Here is a 9,119-nt window from a genome sequence, read left to right as displayed (position 1 = left end):
ATCTATAGGTAGGATGGTGGCTATGGAGTTGCAATCACATCAGCCGTGATCTTATTGAATGGTGCCTTTCTAAGTACCTGCATGCTCACTCTTCTTTGATTAATGAATAAACATATCAAGATTCCTCTGTACTGCCGTATTCTGCAGTCTTCATTAAAATAATATTCTGCTTTTCACTCTTTCTGACAAAGTCAGGTATTCCTACATATTGCCATGTTATACCCCAACTACCAAAATTTTTGGTCACTCACCTCAATTATGTATTACCCTTTGCAGACATTTTGTCTCATTCACTCGAACAACTTGCTTCTCTAATTTCTTTATATCATCAGCAAATTTGGTTGCAATGCAATCAGCCATACAAATCACTCAAAACCCTATACCTGACCCCTGACTAGTTATAGTTTACCAACCTAAAACCAATATATTCATCCTGACTCAGGCCCCTCTTGGTTACATTTCCCAGTAAAAGCTGCAAGGAAGCCAAATCATGTTTCCAATGCACTAAGATTTTTGGGGTTCTAACCTTCATTCCTACTACACAACAGCCATCCCGCTCACCAAAATTAAAATTCTATTTTTGAAAAACATGGGCTGATCAGAGGCAGTCTGCATGAAATGATAAGGGAATGTTGTTTTTGACTAGTTCATTTGTGACTTTTGAAAAAAAAAAGTTGCTGTATGTGCAATTCAACTGAGTCTGCAAATCACTATGGTGCTGATTTAATTCTTTAATTTGTAAAGCTCACTTATTCTGGTGTGATAGAAGAAAACTACTTACTGGTCTATCGAGAAGGTAATAATCTTGCACTGAACAAGATGTAGATAATTGTGGATTAATAACTAGTTACAAATTATATTTATATAGTAGACATTGTTGCACAGACTATGAGGAGGCCACGGACATTAGATCTTACTGCTCCCCGATCCTAAGCTATCCTGGCTTCAAGTCCACATAACATCATCTTTGTGGGTGGTAGCTATGGCATTCCTCATTATAATTCTTCCATAGCCTTTCAGACCAAGATATATGGTATATTGATGAAGGGAATGCTTGTGAGACATTTTATATTGGTCTGTTCCAATCTGTAAGGCACAATGTGTTGGAGAGAATGCCTTGGCATGGCTGCAGCAGAGACTTGAAGCTGGCATCTGTATTAACGATGGGTGTTTTTAGTTTCACAGATTGCATGCACTGATGTTCCCCAGGGGTTTGTCTGCTAAGGTCTCTTGTTTCTTATGCGCATAAATGATTTTCACAAGAGGCCATATCAAAGTTTGTTGATTATGATAAATTAAAGACCATTGTGCACTGTCAGGAAGACTACAGGGAATTTCAGAAGTACAAATATGATTGGATGGATGGAAAGAAAGGTGGTAGGTACACTTTAACAACAAAAGAAGGGTGAATCTTATATTGAGATATAAGTGTGAACAAAGTGAAGGAAGAGAAAAGTGTGAGAGTGCAATCTGTTTTGAAAAGTGTACTACTGAAGGTAAATTGAAAGACAGATCCAATCACAGATGTTATAACTGTAGGCAGCAAATACAAAAATAATTTTGATTTCTGTAAGACAGACCGTATCAGTTTATTGCATGCAATTTTGCAATCCCCTATTATAAGAAGAATAGAAACATGGAAAAAGTGAAGTGAACACTTACTACAATGCGAGTCTATAATTAATGTTCCATTATTGTTAGAAAAATAAACAGTTAAGGGAGTGGGCTCACAATGTTTAAAGTATTTAAAACAATGACATTTTGAAAGGACGGTGGAAGATTTACTCCACACAGATGATACTAAAGAGGCAGTGACTCAAGATTATCACATGAAAAGTAAAATGGGACCTTAAGAGATTTTGTTTTGTGTGTGGCATTAATAGATGATGCAATATTTTCCCAGAAGTGATTATTGAAGTGGAGACTGGAGCATCATTTAAAATATAACTGTATTTGCAAAAGTGGAACATATGAGGACACTACAAAGGGTCATAAAGTTGGATTAAAGTTGACAGCAGTAACTGAAGAACTACAGAATCAGAGGTAAATGGATACCAGAGCAGATGAGCAAGCAGTTTCACTCAATCTTGCAATCTATCAACATTGACAGCTGTTAAAGTGAACTTGGGAATTTCACAGATAGAAAAGACAGATAAAAGCATTGCAACTTACAATAAATGGATATGATAGAATTTTGTTTGACCTTGGCACTGTGCATCTCCATATGGATACATTTTTTGTCTACTGCCAAACAGTCATGGAATACCTTGATGAAAAACATTGCAAAACTAAATGTTTTCGCATCATAAATTGTTTGGTTTGTACTTGTTTTCTTCATAAAATATGGAGTAATTATGACATATGTTGTTGCAACAAATATCCCATTTGAATTGTTTCATCTGACCCCAAAACAGTGAGGGATATTGTGAAATGAGTTGCATTCAAGCTTAAAAACATGACCGCCCTTCAATTTTACTAAAACTAGAAACATAAATCCAGTTAGAAAGGCATTTCTACAAGTATTTAAAAAAGAAAATGGGTGTGAGTGTCTGACTTCTGGCGAGTGAGTCTGGGAATTAACAGTGGGAAATAGGGAAAAATTAGAAGCACTAAACAACTATTTTGTGCCTTTCTTCACAATGGAATGTAAATATAATATCCAAGAAATACTTAAGTCAAGAGCCACATGAGAGAGGGCCTGGCAATCAGAGCAGCCAATGTCTAAGCAAATGGCAGAATAGACTGTATGGACAAATTTGCTCTTGCTGCGTTTCTTACCGCCCTACGTAAACCAGGCCTGTCTCATTGAGGACATTGAAGGTGATGATGTGTTGTTGACTTACTGTCCTTCTGAATTCTTATCTTCTCTTATCCTGCTGTCATCACAAATTCCCTACAGTGTGAATACAGGCCATTCAGCTCATCAAGTCCACATAGACCCTCTGAAGAGCATCCCAACCAAATCCAGCCCACTACCCTATCCACATAACCCCACATTTACACCCACTAACCCACCTAGCCTGCACATGCCTAGACACTATAGGCAATTTTGCATGGCCAATTCACCTAACCCACACATCTTTGGACTGTGGGAGGAAAACAGGGCATCCAGAGGACACGGGGAGAATGTGCAAAGACACAGACAGTCGCCCGAGGCTGGAATCGAACCCAGGTCCCTGGCACTGGGAGGCAGTAATGTGAACCACTCAGCAGCTGCTATATGCCATAGACATGAAACTGCAGGTCATCCACTCCTTTCCTCACACCTGAATTCTGCCGTTCTGATTTCCTGCCATTAAACACTCAGGAATTGCTGCCTGCCTTGCCATATCAACCCCAAAGGGGGAGAGACAGTTGCAGCATGTGAAAAATCACTATTAGAATTATAACCACTCCAACTCAGATACAAACACCAAGCAAACTTTAGAGTCTAACATTGAATCAGGATCAATACATATTGAGGAAGAACATTTTACATTTATGTGGGGTTTTACACAGCGACTGGACACTTCATGGTGCTTTATAGTCATTGATGTATAGTCACTGTAGTAATGTAGGAAACACAGCAGTCCCAGTAAACACAACAAACTCACAAAAAGCAATGAGACAATTACCAAATAATCTGTTTTTGTGATCTTGATTGAGACATAACAATTGACCATGAAACAGGGATAACTCCCCTAACGTTCTTCTTGGTGGATTATTTTACATCCATCCACATAAGCAAGAGGGAGCGGGGATTGTCATTTCATCTGAAAGGTAACACTTCTAACATCCAATGTACCCTCAGTACTCTGCTGAAGCGTTGGCCTGTATTGTATTAGGACTTAAGCACAGACCCTTACAACTCAGAGGCGAGGGTCCTAATAACTGAGTCATGCAGTCATGAGTGAACTGCAGCCTGGACCACAGGAAACACTAATGCACAATATCACAGCAACTTTTCACTGATTCCCCACTATCAACCTCCTGGTGGTTACCATTGACCAAAAACTCAACAGGACCTGCCACATAAACACAGCAGCTATAAAAGCACATCAGAGGTTAGCAATACTGCAGTGAGTCACTCCCCTCCTGACTCCCCAAAGCCTGCCCTGCACATATAAGTCACAAATCAAGAGTATGATGGAATACTCCCCACTTGCCTGGATGGGTGCAGCTCCATTAACACTTAAGAAGCTTGACACCATCCAGAAGGAAGTAGCTCAGTTTATTGTCACTAAACATGGGAACACCATCCCATACAAGTTCCCCTCTGAGCCAGTCACCATTATGACTTGGAAATATATCCCCACTTGGGTCACTGGGTCAAAATCCTGGAATTCCCTCCTAACAGCATTGTAGGTCAACCTACAACACAAGGTCTGCAGCAGTTCAAGAAGGCAGCTCACCACCACTAGGGACAAGCAATAAATGTTGGCACAGCCAGCAACACCGACATTTCACAAATTAATACAAAAAAATGTCATATGGTCATAGATACATGACAACAATGAAAAACATGAAAGTGACCATAATCCTCAAGGGCCATAGGCTGCTTTTTCAGAGACAGAGATGACTGGTGGTGAGTTTAACCTGAAGGTCACCACATCTCATGGAAAGGATAAGGTTGAGAAGGTCAGTTCTTCATGGTAACTTCAGCCAGCACAAGAATCGAACTTGCACTATTAGCATCACACTGCATCTCAAACCAACTGTCCAGCCAACTAAACTAACCAGCAGATTTAAACCCTTGGAGATCTGACAAATGTGGTAAACAACATTCTGTCAATGTCAGGCACATTGGAGAATTCAGCTCCAACATGGCAAAGGGCATTGCTCAGAGTTTGAACATTGAAATGGTGGCCAGCTCCATGACAGCATTTGCAAAACCAGCTGTGATGTAGCATTTGGAGGCTGATATCTGTACTGCTGAATCCACACAACATTTCACGACCACATTGCAGGTCAGGTGGAGGCAATGAGATTCAAATTTGCTCCCATTCTGACACAGAACACTGCCACTGAGATAGCTTTAGCAAATAGGGTTAAGGAGAATCCAAAGGGTTTTCATAAATAAATTAAGGACAAAAGGGTAACTAGGGAGAGAATAGGGCCCCACAAAGATCAGCAAAGTGGCCAACGTGTGGAACCACAACAGATGGAGAAGATACTAGACAAGTATTTTGCATCAATGTTTACTGTGGAGAAGGACATGGAAGATATAGAATGTAGGGGCATAGATGGTAGCATCTTGAAAAATTTCCATATTACAGAGGAGGAAGTGCTGGATGTCTTGAAACACATAAAAGAGGATAAATCCCCAGGACCTGATCAGGTGTACCCTAGAACTCTGTAGGAAGCTAGGGGGAAATGATTGCTGGGGCCCTTGCTGATAAGTCTGCATCACAGGCTATCTGGCTCGAAGATAGAAGACAGAGGATGGTGGTGGAGGGTTGTTTTTCAGACTGGAGGCCTGTAACCAGTGGAGTGCCACAAGGATCGCTGCTGGATTGACTACTTTTCGTCATTTATATAAACAATTTGGATGTGAACGTAGGAAGTATATTTAGTAAGATTGCAGATGACACCAAAGTGGAAGGTGTAATGGACATTGAAGAAGGTTACCTTCGAGTACAACAGGATCTTGATCAGATGGGCCAATGGGCTGAGAAGTGGCAGATGGAGTTTAATTCAGATAATTGTGAGGTGCTGATTTTGGAAAAGCAAATCTTAGCAAGACTTATACACTTAATGATAAGCTCCTAGGGAGTGTTGCTGAACAAAAAGACCTTGGCGTGCAGGTTCATAGCTCCTTGAAAGTGGAGTCACAGGTAGATAGGATAGTGAAGAAGGCATTTGGTATGCTTTCCTTTATTGGTCAGGGTATTGAGTACAAGAGTTGGGAGGTCATCTCGTAGCTAAGCAGGACATTGGTTAGGCCACTTTTGAAATATTGTGCGCAATTCTGTTCTCCCTCCTATCAGGAGGATGTTCTGAAACTTGAAAGAGTTCAGAAAAGATTTACAAGGATGTTGCCGGGGTTGGAGGATTTGAGCTATAGGGAAAAGTTGAATAGGCTGGGGTGTTTTCCCTGGAGTAGAGGTTACCTTATAGGGGTTACCTTATAAGCCTTATAGAGGTTTCTAAAATCATGAGGGGCATGGATAGGGTAAATAGACAAGGTCTGTTGCCTAGGGTGGGGAAGTCCAGAACTAGAGGGCATAGGTTTAGAGTGAGAGGGGAAATATATATTTGGAATTTAAGGGGCAGCTTTTTCACGCAGAGGGTGGTGCGTGTATGGAATGAGCTGCCATGGAGGCTGGTACAATTACAACATTTAATAGGCATCTGGATGGGTATATGAATAGGAAGGGTTTCATGGAATATGGGCCAAGTGCTGGCAAATGGGACCAGATTAGTTAGGATATCTGGTCAGCATGGATGAGTTGGACCAAAGGGTCTGTTTCTGTGCTGTACATGTCCATGACTCTATGACTCTATGACCTGCAGACTCTCATAGACAGCAGTCTAGTAACCAGCCCAGGCAATGGTTGTCACTGTTAAAGTATTACAGTCTAAAGCCTGATGGGCATTTTCAGAGGCCATCTATGATCCTGCCCAGTGAAAACCAGCCACTTTCCACCAGCCAAACTGCAAGCAACCACTTTGAATGAGCACCAGGACAGACAGAGCCTCCCATGACCAAGATGTTGAGGGAACAAAGTGAGCAGTTTGTTTTGGTTTTTTCATGTGATGTGTTTTTGGATAAATATTTTATGGGAAGAATATTGTGATGACTTTTATTGATGGATCTTAACCAAAGGGATATGACGATATGACATTCCATAAGGATGGTGAGATGGAGGGGTGGACTCCTGGTTGTGAAAGGATGATCCCTAAATCTGAGCACCAGCTACTGGATAATCCATCCTTAGCACAGGGATCCTGGATGCCCTGTCCTCTTCCTCATCCCCCCCCCCAGTTCCTGGTGGCGTGGATGAGCCTTCGTGATGGCAATTTTGTGAGGGCCACAACAGTCCACCAGAAACTCAGAGACATCTTTTACTGTACATTGACGGACTTGTCCTGGGCAGCCGAAGCAGCTTTAGTCTTCAGAAGGTTATTTGGTGGCTGCATTGCTTTCATTTTGCATTCATTCTACAGTCAATTAGTGGAGATAGAGTTGGTTGGTGGGAGGAGAATGGGGGAGTGGGGCACGTAACAGCTAGATGCTGAAGTATTACCTCTTGTCTCTTGGCAGGTTTCCTGTGGTCCTTCTGTGAAGATGGTAACTCGGATAAACTGCCTCAGGATGAAGACATTTCTGTCAAGGTAATTGTCCAAACCCCTTGTTTTGTACCTGGCAGTACTGATTCGTTAATGAAACTGTAATCCTTCCAGACACAACACCTGTCCCATTGACATGTGACCAATAGAAAATTATATATAAATTTGTGGGAATTCTAGACCATTAGAAATCCCCCTACGCTGGCAAATCCACATTTTATTCTACTTCTGCATATTTACAGAAAAGCATTGGCCCTTCCTTTGCAAAAATGGGTTGCTTAGCAATGGATCAGTGGACAAGAACAAATTAAATACATTGCCTTCTTCATCTGGAATGCATCTAGTTATGTACAACAACACTATGAGGGTCACTAACAGCACCATATCTCTGTGGTGTGAGGCTGCAGATCCTCTCGTAGGAGGTAATATTATTCTGTCACCATCTCCCTGCTGAGTCTGACTTGATAAGGTGAAATAGGAGAAAGTGAGGACTGCAGATGCTGGAGACCAGAGTTGAAAAATGTTGTGCTGGAAAAACACAGCAGGCCAGGCAGCGTCTAAGGAGCAGGAGAATCAACATTTCGGGCATAAGCCCTTCTTCAGGAAGAAGGGCTTATGCCCGAAACGTCGATTCTCCTGCTCCTTAGATGCTGCCTGACCTGCTGTGTTTTACCAGCACCACATTGATAAGGTGAAAGCGTGGGAAGGCTTTTTGAATGCATGTGGTAAATAAGGCATTCTGTGGAGATTTCTCTTCATCTGCATTGTTCTTCACACAACTTCCCCCTGCTCTTCAGTCTCTACTCCTTAGTTGTTGTGTTGCAAATCTAGAAGCTCAGTAAGTACAGCCCCAATACCTCTGACAGACTTGAAATGGGCAGATGGCAAAATCGACAGTCCTAACCAGTTAACAAAGCCACAAAACCAAACTGCTCATCATCAACAAATTTTGCCAGCACTGAAGAAACTCACAAGTGTCCCACTTCCAAGTTGGATGGCTGACTGTAGTCAGGGGTGTGCAGGGGGTTCGTGCAGATGAACAGACATTGAGCTGAGAAGGATTAACAAGCAGAAGAATGGCAGCAAGCCTGGCAGCTTCAGGAGGTGGAGAAGTCAACGTTTGGAGTGTAACTCTTCTTCAGGACCAGAGGTGGGTGTGGGAGAAGCTGCAGATAAAGATAGTGGGGGGGGGGGGGCAGAGTGGTGAAGAGGTGATAGGTGAAGACAGGTAGAGGGTATGACCTGATTAGTCGATGAGTGGAAGGATTAGGAGATGTTCACCCCTAAGCATCCCAGATGTCCACCTATTTTGAACAATGTGCTTTTCCCCCTCCATCATCCAGATAGCCCTCCACTGCACCATCTCCATTCCCCATTCCACTGCTCCAAACCCCTCCACCAAACACAATAAAGACAGGATCCGCCTTGTCCTCACCTACCATTCCACCAGTCTCCGTATCCAATGCATCATCCTTAAACACTTTTGCCAATCGCCTAGACCCCACCATCAAGAACATCTTCCCTTCCCCCACCCCTCTCTGACTTCTGCAAGGACCGTTCTCTCCAACAGTCCTTGGTTCATGCCACTCTCCCCACCAACCCATCAACTGCAATTCCCCCACCCCCAATACCTTCATCTGCAACCAGAAAAAATGCAAACTCTGCCAGTACACCACCCCTCTTACCTCCACCTAGGGCCCCAAACAGTCCTTCCAGGTGAGACAGACCAACCTAGTTTACTGCATCCAGTGTTCCCGATGTGGTCTTTTCTACATCAGGGAGACCAAACATAAACTTAGGGAATAGTTCACTAAGCATCTCAGCTGGCCCACAGGGGCCAACTGGACCTC

This window comes from Chiloscyllium plagiosum, chromosome 4 (genome assembly GCF_004010195.1).
Source record: "Chiloscyllium plagiosum isolate BGI_BamShark_2017 chromosome 4, ASM401019v2, whole genome shotgun sequence".
In the NCBI taxonomy this organism is placed as follows: Eukaryota; Metazoa; Chordata; class Chondrichthyes; order Orectolobiformes; family Hemiscylliidae; genus Chiloscyllium; species Chiloscyllium plagiosum.
The sequence above is the reverse complement of the archived record's forward strand: the minus strand, read 5'-3'. Positions refer to the sequence as shown.